A 6417-nucleotide genomic window follows, 5' to 3' on the forward strand; every position below is an offset into this window, starting at 1 on the left:
AGACGGGGTTTCACCATGTTGACCAGGATGGTCTCGATCTCTTGACCTCGTGATCCACCCGCCTCGGCCTCCCAAAGTGCTGGGATTACAGGCGTGAGCCACCGCGCCCGGCTACCCATTGTACCTTTTAACTTGTTTTTTCAGTCTCTTTATATCATTCATTATACCATGTCATTTTTCTTTGTTGTTCGTATATGAAAGGCTATTTTTTTCACCAGATATTAATTTCATATCCAGCTACCCTCCTTTAATTCTATCGATTTTCAGTTGATTCTCTTGGATTTTCCAGTCATGCAATCACATTATGTGTAAATAACAATTACTTCCTTTTCTATTTTATACCTCTGATTTCTTTCTTCTAATTGTATTGGTTAATATCTCCAGAAAAAATATTAAATAATAATGGTAATAATGAATCTCTGTGTTTTTTCTAAGTTTAATGGGGAATGTTAAATGTTTCCTTATTAAGTATTATAGTAGTTTTGAGAATTAGATGTATTTTATTATGTTAAGGAATATATATTTATTTCTATTTTATTAAGAGTTTTAGGCTGGGCATGGTGGCTTGTGGCTGTAATCCCAGCACTTTGGGAGGCCGAGGCGGGCAGATCACCTGAAGTCAGGAGTTCGAGACCAGCCTGACCAACATGAAGAAACTGTCTCTACTAAAAATAACAAAATTAGCTGGGCATGGTGGTGCATGCCTGTAGTCCCAGCTACTCGGGAGGCTGAGGCAGGAGAATCCCTTGAATCCGGGAGGTGGAGGTAGCAGTGAGCCGAGATCAAGACACTGCATTCCAGCCTGGGTAATAAAAGCAAAACTCCGTGTCAAAAAAGAAACAAAAAAAGTTTTAAAATGTCAGGGATGGATGTGCATGTCTTAGTAGTTGCCTTTAAATATCAACTGAAATAATCATATTATTTTTCTTTATAGATTTATTAAGATGGTGATCTACAGTAATAGATTTCCTAAAATTGATACATCTTTGCAGTCCTACACAAACAAAAACGGAAGCCATTTGGTCATAATATGTTATTCCTTTCACATGCTGCTGTATGCTGTTTCATAAGATTTAAACTTTTAAAAATTGAAAGGCCCAGGTGCAGCAGCTCACACCTATAATCCCAGCACTTTGGGAGGCCAAGATGGGAGGATCACTTGAGCCCAGGAGTTTGAGACCAGCCTGGGCAATGAAGTGAAACCCTGTCTTTACAAAAAATACAGCTAAAAAAATTAGCCAGGTGTAGTTGTGCATACCTGTAGTCTCAGCTACTCAGGAGGCTTAGGTCAGAGAAGTGCAGGAGTTCAAGGCTGCAGAGAGCTATGACCTCCACTGCACTCTGCCTGGTTGACACTTTTTTGAACCCGTCTGTCTCAAAAAAAAACAAACAAAAATTACACACATACAAAAATTAACTAACCAATCCAGCAAGATATTAGAAATATAATGCCCCATGACAAATAGAATGACGTTTCATTTTTAGAAATTCTTGGATGATTTAATATTAGGATTCTATTTTTTTTTTTTTTTTTTTAGGGAGTTTCACTCATGTTACCCAGGCTGGAGTGCAATGGCGCGATCTCGGCTCACCGCAACCTCCGCCTCCTGGGTTCAGGGAATTCTCCTTCCTCAGCCTCCTGAGTAGCTGGGATTACAGGCACGCACCACCATGCCCAGCTCATTTTTTGTATTTTTAGTAGAGACGGGGTTTCACCATGTTGACCAGGATGGGCTCGATCTCTTGACCTCGTGATCCACCCGCCTTGGCCTCCCAAAGTGCTGGGATTACAGGCTTGAGCCACCGCGCCCGGCCCAGGATTCTATTAATAACATACTACTGGATCAAAAAAGAAAGTCAATATTACCTTCTGATAAAATCCTACATTAATTCCCACTAAAATCCTAAGTAAAATGGTAATGGATGAATACTATTCAATATAGTGGAGAAATGTATATCTCAGATAAAATTTCAGCATCATATTTAATGGTCAAATATAGGATAATTTCTTTTAATATTAGGAGCAAGGCAAAGATGCTTCCTATTATTTGTGTTATTTTACATTGTTCTGGAAGAGTCTGACATTACATTTAAACAAGAAAATAAAGCAAAGGGTATAAATATTGGAAATCTGAAGGCAAAATTATTACTATTTATATGTGATATAACTTACATCTGGCAACCCCAAGAAACTTAATTAAGAATTATTAGAAACTGTAAAAGATAGAGTATCTGAATGGGCAGTTCACAAAGGAGAAAATGGAATAAAAAGGTTTTCAGTCTTACAAGTATTCAGGGAAGTACAAATTAAAAATTCAGAGTTCAGAATTTCAGAATTACCACCTGTTAAAAGAAAAAAAATTTAAAAGATTGATAAATCCAATTTTGGTAAGGGCAAGAAGAAACGCAGTAAATCATTCGCTCTAGGTAGAACTATACATTGTTATGGAGCTTTGGGGGGAATACTCATTATATATTAACATTTAAAATGCACATACCCTGTCCCTTTGGCTATAGCTTACAGAAATAAAAGCATGAGTGTGCTAGTATATATGTACAAGAATATTCACTGCAACATTGTTGATAATACCAAAAAATTAGAAACAGGTGAAGGCCAGGTGTGGTGGCTCACACCTGTGATTCCAGCACTTTGGGAGGCTGAGGTGTTCGGATCACCTGAAGTCAGGAGTTTGCGACCAGGTGGCCAACATGATGAAACCCTGGCTCTATTAAAAATGCAAACACGGACGGGTGTGGTGGCTCACTCCTGTAATCCAAGCACTTTGGAGGCCAAGGCGGGTGGATCACCTGAGGTCGGGAGGTCAAGACCAGCCTGACCAACATGGTGAAACCCCCGTCTTAAAAAAAAAAAAAATTAAAAAAAAATTCGAACATTAGCCGGGCATGGTGGCAGATGCCTGTAATTCCAGGTACTCAGGAGGCTGAGGCAAGAGAATTGCTTGAACCTGGGAGGTGGAGACTGCTGTGAGCCAAGATCATACCACTGCACTCCAGCCTGGGCAACACAAGCAAAGCCTTGTCCCCCTCCTGCTCCCACAAAAAAAAGAAACAGGTGAAGACCCCATTGGTAGAAGAATGGCTGAATAAATTATTGCATATCCACAGAATAGAATGTTATGTAATTATAATTTATATAAAATAATTAAATTAGTGTATATAAATAAACATAATTTAATAAGGTATTTATGAATACATAACATTATTAATTTTCCTAGATATATTTATTAGTCAGAAAATATGATAATAGAAAAAATGTCCCATTCATTGTAGCAACCAAAACAACCCATAAAATGTCCAGAAAAATGTAACACGATTCCAAATAGGGACCCACAGGAAAAATACTATAAAGTACTACTAAAGAACATAAAAGAAAACCTAAGTAGAGACGATTGTTAATTTTGTCTGTACTTGTCTATACATTTGTCACAGTCCTAATAAAACAGCCCCGCAGCAGCCCATGGTGTGGCCCCAATGTGTTTTCCTAGCCTTGACCTCTTCTTGTCCCCTCTCTCCTGTTATACCTTCATGCTACACCAGAATGTCCTGGTAACACTTGAAACGAAACATGAAATACTTAGTGACAAAGCATCATTTGATTCAAAGAGGAAGATAAGGATTGCAATTATTCATTCAGTCCAGGATTATGGTTAAAATGCATAGACTCTAGAGCCAGAGTGTGTTCAAATCCTGGTCCTAAAACTTAACAGTTGCATGACAAGGTCAAGTTCAAGGTCAAGTTTCTTAGGTTCCTGGGCCAGGCACTATGCTCAGCCCTTAATCAATAGTCCTATTTCACAAACACGGAGCATCTGTAATGTGTCGGGCACCGTGAGGCAGAGGCAGATGTTTCAGTGGTTTAATCGTCTCTGGTGTCAGACCTGCCTGTTAGAGATCTGGCTTTAACACTTACTATCTGTGTAATACTGGGCGCGTTTCTTAACCTCTCCGAAAATGAGTTTACCTATAAAATGGTGACAAAACATTGTCTTCTAGGGTTGTGAGGGTCAAATTACCCTATGTAAACTACTTAGCGTAGTGCCTGGCTGAGAGTATGGGCTCAATAAACACTAGCTATGATTGTGTTTTTTGAGACAGAGTCTTGCTGTCGCCCGGCTGGAGCGCAGTGGCACAGTCTCGGCTCACTGCAACCTCCACCTCCCGGGTTCAAGCGATTCTTCCGCCTCAGCCTCCCGAGTAGCTGGGACCACAGGCGTGTGCCAAACGCCCGGCTAATATTTTTAGTAGAGACGGGGTTTCACCATGTTGGCCAGGATGGTCTCGATCTCTTGACCTTGTGATCCACCCTCCTCAGCCTCCCAAAGTGCTGGGATTACAGGTGTGAGCCACCGCGCCCGGCTAGCTATGATTGTTTTTATGCTTTCTTATATTCCATGGACAGTGTTCCAGGCACATCCACATACAAGAGACTGTGTTTAGTCCTTACAGTATTAAACACTAAGCCATTATTATTATTTTTTAACTTATTATTTGTACGAAGCATATAGAGGCTTGGAGAGGCCTTGTGGCACAGCTCCTAAGTTGGGGAGCAGAGTTCTGACCCAACTTATGAGTCTTTCTCCTGGAGTCCCCCTTGGCCCTCTCCATTCACGATCAGCTCCAACACAAGAATGTACGAAGAACGGTAAGAAGGTCATAAAGTGTCAGAAGCAGGAAAGGAGAAATTCTGGATGAAGGATGCGGAAAGTCTGCAGGATAGCAATGGAGTTAGGCCTTCACAGATGTTAGTGGGCTCTGGGGAGCTGGTGCCTCAATAACACGGTGTGTGCGTTAAGGAGGGGAGTGGGCTGAGGAGATCGGGGTTCCAGTCCTGGCCCCGCACTAGGTAGCTATGGAACGCTGAGAAGGTGGTGTTCCTCCTCTAGGCGTGTTTCCCACGGGACTGGTGCAGGGGTATGGGAGGGGCGCGGGGTAGGCACCGCTTCCAAGGAGAGAGCGGCGGCCAGGCGGCCCGGCTCGGAGCGCTGGTGCAGCGGTCGGTCAGCTGGAGTGGCCAGGCTTCGCGGTGCCTAGGCCCGAGTTGAAGAGGAGCGTGTAAGTCTGTCGTGGACCCCTCAGCCGCGCTGGGGGCCGGCGGGGTCACGGAGCAGGGATGCTGTGGGAAGTGACCTTCGTGCCCGGGAGGGGGCACCCTGGGGTGACGGTTGCCGGCGGCGCCGATTCCGCACCGTGGCCGCTAGAGGGCGCTGTGTGCCAGCCGAAGCCGGGTGACCCCAGCGCGCCCCGCGTTCGTCACTCCCGCCGTGCACCGTCCCGCGGGCATGGGGGCTAGCCAGGAAAAGCTAAACTAGCAGAGGAGACGAGGGGGTGCAAAATTGGGCCTGGTGGGTCCTGGGGACGCGGTATGTGCTAGAGCGGCACCTGGCCCTCGATGGGGGAGGGGGTGGTCGTGAGAAGTCTGGGGACTTTCCAGGCCACACACGCCAGGGGCGGGTCTCCCCTCTTACACCGTTGCAAGCCCCGGCGCGGGCAGGGGGGAGGGTGCCCGCGGAGTTGGCATCCTCACCTGTGATCTTCCCCGGGGCCTCCCAGGCGAGCGCTCGCAGACAGCGGGAAACGCTCTCCTCCCTCCTGCGCCTTCAGGTGGGAGCCGCCTCGTTGGGGGTCCTGGCGTCTCCCGGGCGCCTGGGTTCAAATCCCAGCGCCGTGTGACCTGTGGCACATGCCTGGACCTCGCCAAGCGTCAGAATGGGACCCGGACCCCTGAATGCCCATGGAATGAGCGTGCTGGTCCAGCAGGCAGAAGTAACCTCTCAAACTCCTCACCTCAAGTGATCCACCCTTCTGGACCTCCCAAAGTGCTGGAATTATAGGTGTGAGCCACCTGCCTGGCCGATACCTTTTAAAAATTATTTGTATGGGGTCTCCCTATGCTGCCCCGCCTGGTCTTGAACTCCTGGGCTCAAGCAATCCTCCAGCCTTGGCCTCTCAAAGTGCTGGGATTACAGGCCTGAACCACCACCCCCAGCTTCCCTCCCGTTTCTATTTTGCTCTGTTTTTCCTTGGTCAGTGATGGCTTGGGAGATTACAACGATTATTAAAAGTTTAATTTAGTTTTAAAAGTTTCCGGGAGGCTGAGGCAGGAGAATTGCTTGAACCTGGGAGGCAGAGGTTGCAGTGAGCTGAGATCGCACCACTGCACTCCAGCCTGGGCAACAGAGCGAGACTTCATCTCAAAAAAAAAAAAAAAAGTTTCTTTCTCCCCAGGTTCCAGAGGGCAGGGGACATTTCCCTCCAAAACGCAGGTTTCTCAGGGAACTCATGGGAGGTCCCGTCCCTCCTCCTGGACCCCAGGTCCCCAACAGGCCTTTTTACCTCAAGATAGAAGTTCTTCTTTCTTGCTCTCAGACTGGGGTCTCACGTTGAAATGAGCTCTCC

Source organism: Cebus imitator, unplaced genomic scaffold, assembly GCF_001604975.1.
Source record: "Cebus imitator isolate Cc_AM_T3 unplaced genomic scaffold, Cebus_imitator-1.0 Scaffold543, whole genome shotgun sequence".
NCBI classification, from domain to species: Eukaryota; Metazoa; Chordata; class Mammalia; order Primates; family Cebidae; genus Cebus; species Cebus imitator.